This window comes from Triturus cristatus, chromosome 5_1 (assembly GCF_964204655.1).
Source record: "Triturus cristatus chromosome 5_1, aTriCri1.1, whole genome shotgun sequence".
In the NCBI taxonomy this organism is placed as follows: Eukaryota; Metazoa; Chordata; class Amphibia; order Caudata; family Salamandridae; genus Triturus; species Triturus cristatus.
Window position 1 is genome coordinate 714,109,742 of NC_140587.1, and position 12,364 is coordinate 714,122,105.

The following is a 12,364-nucleotide window of genomic DNA, read 5'->3' on the forward strand; positions in this document are numbered from 1 at the left end:
TCGTTAGTGAATTCTAGCCCTATGTACTTAATGCAACCCCATTACCAGGCTAATCTGGGTGTCCCTAATATGTCTTTATTACCATGCTCGTTAAGAAGTTTAACTTTGGATTTATCTTTGTTGAAGGAATACCCAGAAACCCTGGAAATTTGTTGGATTGATGACATTAAAGCTGATTTAGTGGAAGGGGCATTTTCGGTAATGATTAGTACGTCATCAGCATAAGCAACAAGTTTGATGGTGATGGTGCCAATGTGACCCTTGTGATGTATTGGTTCTCTCTAGATGTTGGAGTAAAGGTTCTAATGCCAGGAAAAATAGTCCGGGCGAAAGAGGGCAGCCTTGCCTGGTGCCTTTTTTTAAGTTGAATGAGGAGGAAATAATGCCACCCGCTCTGACTTTGGCGCTTGGTTTGTAATATAGGGCCATAATCATCCGGATAAGATTATTACTTAAAGTAAATTTCTCCAGGACTGCACGTAGATACCGCCAATCGACTTTATCAAACTCTTTTTCGCTGTCTAATGTGATTGCTACTGTAGGGGAATTTACTAATTTAACTTTTTCTATAGTTTAGCATAGTAGTCTTGTATTGTCACTGGAAAATCTGTGTTTTAGGAAGCCTACTTGTGAGAGGTGTATAAGTTTGGACATTTGTTGTTGTAAGCATCTAGAGAGAATTGATGCATAGATCTTACAATCAAGGTTTATCAATGAGATCGTCCTGTAATTTTTCAGTAGGAGAGAGTCTTTCTCTTCTTTAGGTAACACTGTTATGATTGCTTTGGCTGGGGTGCCTGCAATCTGGCCAGTTTTAGTGAAGTGTGTGTATAGTCTCACAAGTGGGGATATTAAGGACGAGGAGAATGTTTTGTAGAATTTGGCAGTGTACCCATCGGGCCTGGTGCCTTACCGGTTTTTAGGTTTTTGATTGTGTCTCTGATTTCATCTTCTGTGATCAGAACATTGATGGAGAGTTTTTCTTCCTCTATGTGCGAGGGTAGTTTAATACCATCTAAATACTTTTTGTAGTTTGGGTGGTTAACTTCAGTGTTCTCTTGATATAAGTTCTGGTAGAAGTCCTTAAAGATGTCAGCTATTCTGTCAGGGTTTGTGGTGATCTTCCATCCCTTGTCTTTCATAGCATTAATGCCGTATTTTTGAAGTTTGAATTTTAGGTAAGAAGCTAGGGTTTTGCCAGCCTTATTTGATTCACGTAGTTTAATGCTCTTCTGTTTGTTAACCCAGATTCCCCCGCGATTGCTAATAATTTTGTTATACTCGTATTTTCTATTAAAGATTTTATTGAGTATATTATTGTCTTTGTTAGTGGTGTGTATTTTTTCTAAGTCAGCGATTTCTTTTTTTAACTCTGAGAGTTTAGAGTTGACTTCCTTGTTAATTTTTGACCTTATTATGAGAATCTCCCCCCTTATTGTTGCTTTTAGGGCTTCCCACCTTATACGGTCTGATGACTCATTTTCCTTATTTTCAGAGAGAAAGTTATGGATAGTTTCTTTAATATCTGTATGTTGCTTTGTGCAGTTAAGGATCTCGTCATTAAACCCCCAAAGTGGTTGTTTTTGGTTTGGTTTGGGGTGAGAAATGGATAGGGTGATACAGGAAGGATCAGATAGCATTCTAGGTTCTATTGTGGTTTGGTCGATTTTACATAAGGCGTTACCTGCAATCAGAATGTAGTCTATATGAGAGTATGATTTATGGGGAAAAGAGTAGAACGTGTAATCTCTTTCAGAGGGGTTCTGGATTCTCCATGCGTCAACAAGATTGAATTTTGCGCATTGTTTCTTGAGTGCCTTGTGTGACTTGTCCGGGTGGAATGGGAACTTAGAGTTTTTATCCAAGTGGAGATCTAGAGGTAGGTTGAAGTCACCTGCTAGTATGATAGGGGCTGTGTCTGGTTGATTTTTCTAGATGTGTGTAGAGATCATCACAAAAGGAAAGATCATCTTTAGTGGATGCATATATATTGACCACAAATAATTCAGTGTTATTTTTTGATAGCTTTAGGATAATCCACCTTCCCACTGCTGAGCAAGCGAAGTCTAAGGATTGGTGGCTCCTAATATTTAGGGATTGTGTACATCAACTTTCTGTTTATTTAAGTAGTCAACAATCTCTCTTTTCTTAATGGAATGGTTGATCCCTTTTACATTTAGGGATACTAATTTAATGGTTTGGTTTATACCAGCCATCAGTATGAGTAAAACATCAGTATGAGTAAGACATAGCATTCTTCCTAACGTCACCTGTTTGGGGAGTATCACTTGTTTATGGCTAAGAGGATTCAGTGAGAGAGTAACTGAAACAAGTGACATAGTGTGTTTCTATCCTCTGGGTGTGCAGCTTAGAAATACAATATATATCAAAATGCAAGAAAGCAAAAAAATAATACAGTAAAAACATGAAAAACACCATCCTTATAATCCTTCTACTAGCCCCCCACCCCAAACATAGCCAACGGGCATGGCGATAGGAGGAAGAACTGTTCCTCCAGAGGTACAAACTGAGAGAACTTCATATGCACTAGAGTTCAACATAAAGAAGGGTATTGTGTTCAACTGTTGGCTTGCTTACTGTTTCGTAAGTGCCGTAACTTATGAGGCCTGTGAAAGTTAAGATAAGAACCTCAAAATGACCCCAGAGTGTAGGTACATTGATAGTAGTTATGGCACGCAGGTTATAATATATGAGTGTTACTTTGTCGATGAAGGGTGAGTTAGCATTTAAAAAACCTTAGAAATTCACAGAAAAAAACAAAGGTTTACATAGACGTTACAGTTAGGCTGACATTTTACTCATATAAAACCAGAGAAATTCAGTCATTATAGTTAATGAATTAACTATAGCTTGTGCCCCCGCAATGCACTGCTTACGACCTCACATATTACATCCATCATGACATGGTCAGTGACATTACTGATAACATCTCAAATGACATCACTGATGACATTACTGATGACATCATCCACATCCTCTCTGACGCACCCATTCACACCCCTATAGAATCTTTTAAACACCCACTGCCACTCCCGCACAACCCTTCACAAACCCATTGACAGAGCCATACCAGTACATACACAGCCACTCACTGATTCATAGATCTACACACACACTGCTACTCATACACCCACTCAGTCACCAATACAGCCATTGACATAGCCACTCATATACCCATACAGGCACTATCACACTGAGTGAGTCACCCATAGAACTACTCACACACCTACACACTCACCCATACTGTCAATCATACAGATACATACTAACTCAAACAGTTACAAACACATCCACTTACTTGCTCATATAAATAGTAACCCATAAGCATTCACCTATACAGTCACTGACAGAAGCATGTACTCATCCATATAGCCACTTTCACACTCCCTGACTAACACAATACAGTTACTCATGTACCCAGTTACTCACCTATACTGCCTTTCACATGCACAGTTACAGATTCATACTGACAGAAGCACTCAATCACCGACACAGCCGTACAGATATTCACTCACCCATACAGCTTCTCACACAAGCACTCACTATCCCATAAAGGCACTGACTCACCCACTCACTCAGCCATAGAGGCAGTCACACACCTCCTCACTCACACACACAGACACCCAGACAACCATAGAGATAGTCAACCAATTAGTCACCCATATAGCCATTCACGTACCCACTAGCACACTCAAACACCCACTTAGACATCAACTGACAGACAGGTACGTTCACACAACCAGTAACTCATCCATACATTCACTGACTATATATATATCTATATATCTATATCTATATATATCTATATCTACATCTATATCTATCATATCTATATCTATATATATATTCACTTAAAAAACCATAGGTTTCACACACGTTATAGTTAGGAATTAGCATTTAAAAAACCTTGCAAATTCACTGAAAAAAACCATAGGTTTCACACACGTTATAGTTAGGAATTAGCATTTAAAAAACCTTGCAAATTCACTGAAAAAACCATAGGTTTCACACACGTTATAGTTAGGAATTAGCATTTAAAAAACCTTGCAAATTCACTGAAAAAAACATAGGTTTCACACATGTTATAGTTAGCTGGACATTTCCGTACAAAACCATTGAAATTCCCCCGTTATAGTTAGTTCAGGTAACTATAACTCGCGCGACCGCAATCCACTGCTGATGACGTCACATATTACATCACTCATGACATGGTCAGTGACATCACTCATGACATCACTGATGACATCACTGATGACATCATCCTTGTGTAAGAGTGGCAGACCTCCTCTTATCCGAATATAAACTTTGATACACACATTGAAAAATACAAACTAAAGTTTTGAAAACTATAGAGATACCAATACCAGTTAGAACAACCTATTCAGTAATTCCAAAATCTACATACGCATCCACTCATTCATCAACACTTCTATATAGTCACTCATACATGTACTCAGTCATCATATGTACTCATACACCTATACATCCTGTTACACACCTACACTCATACATAGAGTTACTCACACACATACTCACACATGCAAATAAACATCCATTTACTTGCATATACAGCTATACACACACACCAGTACACTTACTTCTACAGAAACATACACATACTTACTCTCTAAACAATCACTTATAGAAACACATACTTATTTATACAGGAACTCTTCCAATCTCTCACTCTCATATATCCTCACTTATATACATCAATACTCACATATACTAGTTCAAAACATATGGACTTACTCATAAAGACACTATTGAGACAGTCATTCACTCTCTTACTCATCCATACACACATTCATCCACCCATACTGTCCTGCTCACATACTGTCTTCAAAATACATACAAACAGTGAGTCACTCATTCATGCATCCATACGCTAAGTAACATCCCCCACTGAACCATACAGACACTCATACTGATACTCTAAAAATGAACTAATAACCCATATACACACTCATGTAGCTACTCACCAACCCATGCAGCCACTTATACACAAAGTGAGACACTGATACAGATATTTAAATATTTAAACATTACTCACTAATACTTGTTTTCACTAAGATACTGTTAATAAGTCAGTTATACAATTAATTTTACAAAAAAAACATCCATTTAGACACTTATTTACCCATTTATTCTTCCATTAACCTTTAGATATACATATATAAAAAATATTTATTTTTCAGAAAGACACATATTAACTGGATGATGTCATCAGTGATGTCATCAGTGATGTCATTTGAGATGTCATCAGTAATGTCATGAGTGATGTCACTGACCATGTAATGAGTGATGTAATATGTGACGTCATCAGCAGTGGATTGCGGTCGCGCGAGTTATAGTTAGCTGAACTAACTATAACGGGGGAATTTCAATGGTTTTGTACGAGTGAAATGTCCAGCTAACTATAACATGTGTGAAACCTATGATTTTTTCAGTGAATTTGCAAGGTTTTTTAAATCCTAATTCCTAACTATAACGTGTGTGAAACCTATGGTTTTTTCAGTGAATTTGCAAGGTTTTTTAAATGCTAATTCCTAACTATAACGTGTGTGAAACCTATGGTTTTTTCAGTGAATTTGCAAGGTTTTTTAAATGCTAATTCCTAACTATAATGTGTGTGAAACCTATGGATTTTTAAGTGAATTTGCAAGGTTTTTTAACTGCTAATTTCTAACTATAACGTGTGTGAAACCTGTGTTTTTTTTAGTGAATTTGTAAGGTTTTTTAAATGCTAATTTATCTATGTATCATTATATATTGTATCTATTTATTTTACAATAAACTACCTGTGTATATAGTTATAGATTGACTGTATCCTGTAATATGGAATGGCTCAGCTCTTTTTTTTTTAATTTGGATAAAGTTGAACAGCATAGTTAATATCTTCTATAAACTTATAAAAAAAAATTTTTTTAATGATTTTTTTTATTAAAGGAAATGTTTTTTTTTTATTTACGAGGTCCTTTAGGGACCCCCTGAGAAGGTCTAGGGGGTCAGGGAGTGTCTTCCCTGCCTCCTTTTCATGTTTTAGAAATTGAGTTAAAAGTAATTCATTTCCGATCCGTGAGAGCACCGTGCGTGCACGGTGCGCGCACGGCAAGTCATGTGATTACGAAATAACACTTTTTATTGGTTCAAAGTAGTTTCTGTTCCAGAATCTTCAAACACCACACCCACTCCCCTCACTATTTCTTCTTATTTCCTGGGAAGGTTGCTGAACAGCTACTCGAGTGAAATCTTACTTGAAAATGGCAGAACAGCAGTCAACTTCAGGGAGTGAGGAGGAGACCTTTGTGGAACCACCAAGGAAGAGCAAACAGAAACACTCTTTCATCTGGAATTATTTCACATTTCCAGAGGGCCAAAAGAAGGTGAATGCGCCGAAGGTGACATGCACTATTTGCGGAAGTGTCCTATCTAGAGGAGATCCGAGCAAAAAATACTCCTTTAGTATTTATTCCATGCTGAGGCACTTCAAAACAGTGCATCCTATCCGCTATGCTCGAGAAACAACTAGAGCCCTAAGGGACAACCCTCCACCTGCTAAGCCGAGCACATCATCTGCGGCCGCAGATTCACCGTGCACCAGGCAACTGGACATCCGCCCCCTTTTCAAGAAGGTGCACATACATTGCAATGTGTGCAATCCTGTTATTTGCTACGGTGAGAGCAGCATAAACTTGATTGAAAACAGAATACAGCAGCACACATGCTCCAGCCCATAATTTTTTTCATTTTTTTTTTCCTTTTGAACAGTTTTTCATCACCAGTTTTTTTTTGGGTGCTCTAAAAATTTTTTAAAAAAATACAAAATTGTTAAAAAACTAAAAAAAAGACAAAACAAAAAAGACAAAAAAACCCAGTTCTTTTCAGAACTCACTTCACTTCTCCAAGAAGAGCTATATTCCTAATATACTGTGTTGTAATTTTATTGAATGAATGTGTAGTGTATACATGAATGATTGAAATGACTGGGTGAAGAGGAGGAACGGACAGACAGAATGAGTGAGAAAAGGAAAGTATGATCAGTCATGAAAGGGAAGTGAAAGACTGACTGCAACAAAAGGACTAAGGGTAGAGGATACAGGTAAGAAGAGTGAATGAGTAAGGGAATGGCAGTGAGTAATGGAGAGTGATGGAGGGGAAGTGAGAAAAGGGGAGTAAGGGACGGAGATACGAAAAGGGAGTAACAGATGAAGCAGATGAAGTACAGCAGGGTAAAGGGATTGAAAGTATGAGAAGTAGAGTGATGGTGAGATAAGGGGTATGAGGATTAGAAAAGGAGGTAAGGGATAGTGAGAGATGGGGAGTGAGGGGATGGAGGGATTTAGGAAACTGGAGTGAGAGAAAGGGAGTCAGGATTTCAATGAACAAAGGAGAGTGAGGGAGAGGGAAGGAAAGAATGTGAAAAGATGAAGGGGTGTGAGATACAGACAGGAGGAAGTGAAGTAGGAGAATAGGAGTGACTATGAGTAAAGGATAGTGACAGTTAGGGAAGGTGAGGGAAGGAGAATGACGGAGAAGGTTAAGAAATTAACATAGATGGAAAATGAGTGATGGAGAGAGGAGGAGTGGTAGAAACAAAGGGGCAGATTTATGTTAGACTTGCGCCACTTTTACACCGCCGTTGCGTCACTTTTGTGACGCAGCGGCGGCGTAAACCCTGCACCATGTTGCGCCCTATTTACATCGTGACGCATCTATGGAGATGCGTCACGGTGTAAATCCCTGCGCCACATTAAACCTGCGTCAGGTTTAATGTATGCAGGGTGGGCGTTCCAGCGGGAAAAGCCTCAGAAAAGTGACGTAGTGAAATCTACAAGATTTCACTCAGTCACTTTTCCGACGCTGCTACGTCAAAACCTTGCGCCTGCTTGAAGCAGGCGTAAGGCATGATGCAGCATGTTAGGTATGGGCAGCCCCTAAACATTGCTGGATTTGCGTCGTGCTTGCGACACGACTCCAGCAATGCGCCGCCCTTACGCCATCAGATGCGTCATGCATCTGTTTATCCTTGCACCACGATGCGCTGCATTGTAAATGCAGCGATTCTGTGGTGGCGCAAGGGTAAACTTGCGTGACGCATCTTTCCTGGCGCATCCCTGCTGATTTGCAGGGATGCGCCAGGAAACATAAATCTGCCCCAGAGATGTTAAGGAAATTAACAGTAAGACAGACAAAGGGAGAGAGACAGAGACAGAGAGCAAGGAACTGTGAAGGAGTAAGGCAGTTAGAATGACTGAGACATATGGAGACAGGGAGAGAAACATGGTTGAAAAAATAGTGATGGAGGCAGTAAACCTAGGGGAGTAGTAGAGAAGGAGTGAGGGAGTTACGAAAGAGCAGTAAAGGAAGAAGAGAGAGGGGAGGGGAATGAGAAAAGCAGAGTGAGGAGAAGTGAAGAAAAGGGAGCATGAAAGTGAAGGGGTGAGAAATACAGATATTTTAAACTTACCTGACCAACAAAATAACTTAATTAGAAATGAATGGTTTTTTTTAAGTACAAGAAAAATGGATTCAATTTCCTAAATTTTCTTTCTCGATCTGAAAAAAAAGAAAAAAAGTAGTAATATTTAACAATACATTTTAGAATACAGTACACATATTTTCATATTTAACAAAGTAATTTTTTGCCCTTTTTTCTGTTTTCAGAATATATTGAATTTCACTGAAAATAGTGATATCAATTGCATTCATCACTTAACAGCGGGCAAAAAAATAAACAATCTGAAAGATTGTTTAAAAAAGCCCTGAATCTATCCTCAGTAAAACATACCTTGATAGAAATGTAACATATATATTAAAAATATCTTCTAAGAACAATAACTATTTGCAATAAATAACGTCTGTAAATCTTGTTGCTTAAGCACATACACCAAAATAATATCTGTCAAAGAAGTCCACAATAGAAACATTTACCTTTCCATGAGGCCAAATGGTTATTTTTAAACGCTTTTTTGGTGAAATATCCAATGATAATCCTATAAAATCGAAATAATGGTTTCTTCAGATGCTGCAATTTGTATCTAAAATTTTGGTTTTAGAAAAATTAAGTAGGAATTTGGTAATTCTGCAGGCAAACATTGCTTGAAAATCAATTGAGAATCATTACACAGTGTCCAGCCTTTTTCACATTTTAGATAAACTGTGTAATGACCAGAAGTCATAGAAGGTCCATCATGGAAAATTTTTGCAACTGCAACAAAAGTCTTTCCTGATATTGATAATTGATTTCCTACAAACTTCTTTATAAAAGTGTCCAATTTTGTTCCATCAGCTCTACAACGTTGCATCATTAAAATTATATACTGTCCATATTTCTTTAAAAATAACGTTGATAACATTTCTGATTTACATTGAGAAAATTCCATGTTGTGATTTGCATCTTTAACTAATTTACTAAAAGTCACTGATTTACTCTCTGGTAATGTTAAATGTATGAACCTTTCAGAATCAACATTAGTGCTGCATGTGTTCATACAGTTTTCACAACAATGTTCCCATTTATAAGAGAGACCAAACATATTTTCTATTTCTACCCCTTCATCTTCCAGTACCATAAGCATATACATTAAGAATTCCTGTGCATCTTGCTGGACATTTTGAGTAAACTGTGTACATCCAGAACATACATCTAAAAGATTTCTAACATCAGAAGCACTTTCTATTTTAGTTTTATCATTACTCAACTTCTCATAAAGGAAACTCAGCAGAGAACAAAATCTTTTTTCATGATTTAGTATTATCTGCTCTTGCAAACTTTCAAGATAAAATACAACATTCAGCACTACATTAGCGTAGCAGTTGACACCAGAGCTATTTTCAAACTGACAACCAACAACCTCTTCAACATTGTCCTTTTTCTTTTTGCTTGCAATCACATCACTCTCCTTTTGTTTTCTCTTCTGTACATCCTCATTACAGATATTCTCAATTCTCCTTTTCCGACAAACAACACGTTTTTCAAACATAGGATACTGACCTAAATGAGGAGCATAGCTTCTTCTTAATCTATTATACTCCTTTACACAATTTGCATCAGCACTAACTTTTGAGTCATCAAAGTCTATCATGAATAAACCAGATAATTTTTTCACTCGTCACAAAGCAACATATGCCATACCTTCTTTAAACACACTAGATCCAATGTTTACAAAAGCACTATCTACAGTTAATCCTTGAGATTTGTGAATAGTTACAGCATATGCTAGAGAAAACTGAAACTGCTTCCTAGGTACATATAAGTCTTTCACAAGCAAAAAACGAACTGAACAATGACTAATGTCTTTAACCTCTTCAATCTGATCAAATTTTATTTTTAAAAATTCAATTCCATCTTTTTTCTGGTAGTTAACAAAACCCACAACTTTACCCATAGCTCCATTCACTAAACCTTTTTCTACATTCAAATTACGTCTTAAAATTACTCGACAGTTCATACATACATAAAGATTCGTTTCTAAACCAGCTGTTTTTGATATGTTTTTCTCTAGAGAATCCAATTTAGTTTTCAATTTGCCTGTCAATATAATAGTTATTCCTTCATGCTGTATTTTATCCACGGCTTCCATTTTCAAAATCTCTTCATTTTCCAATTTCAAAAGTTCTTCATTGAATATAGAGCATTCATGTAGTGTTGGCATTAAGCAGATTACAGTATTTTTTTCTGCAATTTCCTTGTATATTTTCTCTGGAACTATTTGTTCTGTTGGAAACAAATTACATAGCAATCGAATCTGTAAAGTTTTTCTGCCATGTTCTGTGAGTAGTCCAATTCTGATATCTTCGAGAATACTTGCATAATCATCATCATTTGCTTGCCGCATATTGGTAATGAGTTCTTTGTACTCAAAGTATGACCAAATATTCACATTACCTATACTTCCTAATGGCTTTTTCATGTCTTCATGTGCAAGAGTATTAAATACTGGTTGTCCTTTAACTGGAGTGAGCTGCAGTAGATCCCCAAAAACTATAACATGTTTTCCTCCAAATAACACGTCATAGTCTGTCTTTAGAATTTGTTGCATTCTTAAATGCACAAAGGCAAGCATTAAGTTTGATACCATGCTTACCTCATCAATAATGAGAACTTTCATTTTCTTCAACACTCTTGAAACTTCAAAACATGCTTCTCCTGTTAGCTTGTGGTATTCTATTTTGTTCTCATGCTCTACTGGTAACATTAGCAAACGATGTAAGGTAATTCCTTTTATGTTATATGCTGCTAACCCAGTTGGAGCAGTAACAACACAAGACAAAGTTGAATCAGTTTTTTTCTGTAGGTAGCTTCTAATTACTTTAATTAAGAAACTTTTTCCAGTTCCAGCTTGTCCACTCACATACATTCTGATTGGTTCAAATGATGTGCATGAGCACTCTTTATTTTCATGTAGTAATCCATGATCAATTTGTTTTGTGACTTCTTCATAAATTTGTTGTTGTTCATCATTCAGTTGTTGTTCCAAATTTGGTAAGTCTATTAAATCTTCCTGAGCTTGATTCATAGCTGTTTCCACTTCAGTCATGGCTATTGCAGCTTCATTTTCTACGATTGGTTGTTCTAGGGGATCTTGACTGAGCGTACCAGAACTTTGACTGTCTCTAGCTACTTCAGCTGCAATTGTAGCTTCATTTGTACATAATTTGTGAAAGTACTGCATTCTATGCTATCTTTACATGCATTAAAGGAATCTTCATAGCTCTGAAAATCTCGAAGTAATTCATCCTCTGAACGCTATGGTTTAAACAGCTGTAAAAGTGCTAAGTAGTAAAATTCCTTTTTGTCAGTAGTGTCGCAACTCAGCTTCCTGTGATTAATCAAACTTCCTTTTGTTTGTTTCACCAAACATCCTTCCTCACCAATGACTTTATATTTTCCATTGTTGATGTCTTCTGTGGCATTCCGTGTAAAAATGTAGTTCTGCAGCACTTCATAGAGATACATGTTCTCAAGATGATGACTTTTGTTTGGGTAATATGTGTCCAACATATTTGTTTTAAAAATGTCTGTACTTTCTGGTTCGTACTCTGCTAAATATTCAATTTCTCGAATAGATTTCAGTACCCGATTTCGCATTCCTGCAAGGCCTAAGCTTACCCAAATTATACTTCTGGATTTGGAGTACAGACTTGCAGATGATAACCTATCTGAGCATTCGTATGACCCAATTTCTCGATGCGATAACATCTTTAAACTGAAACTGTATAGCTTTTTACTGACAGTCTTCTCGTGAGAAATCTCTTCCCACATTTCTTTCAATTCCGTTTTCTCAGATTTAGTGATGTAAGATGTGACATTCCGAGCAACAGCAATAGAATTGTCAGC

General features: G+C 37.1%; 1 protein-coding gene across 4 annotated transcripts in view; it reads left to right on the forward strand.

Moving 5' to 3' along the window:
* The window catches only part of LOC146831401 (opsin-5-like), a 1,129,512-nt gene that overhangs the window by 1,006,482 nt on the left and 110,666 nt on the right, over nucleotides 1-12,364 (forward strand). The window lies entirely within an intron of this gene.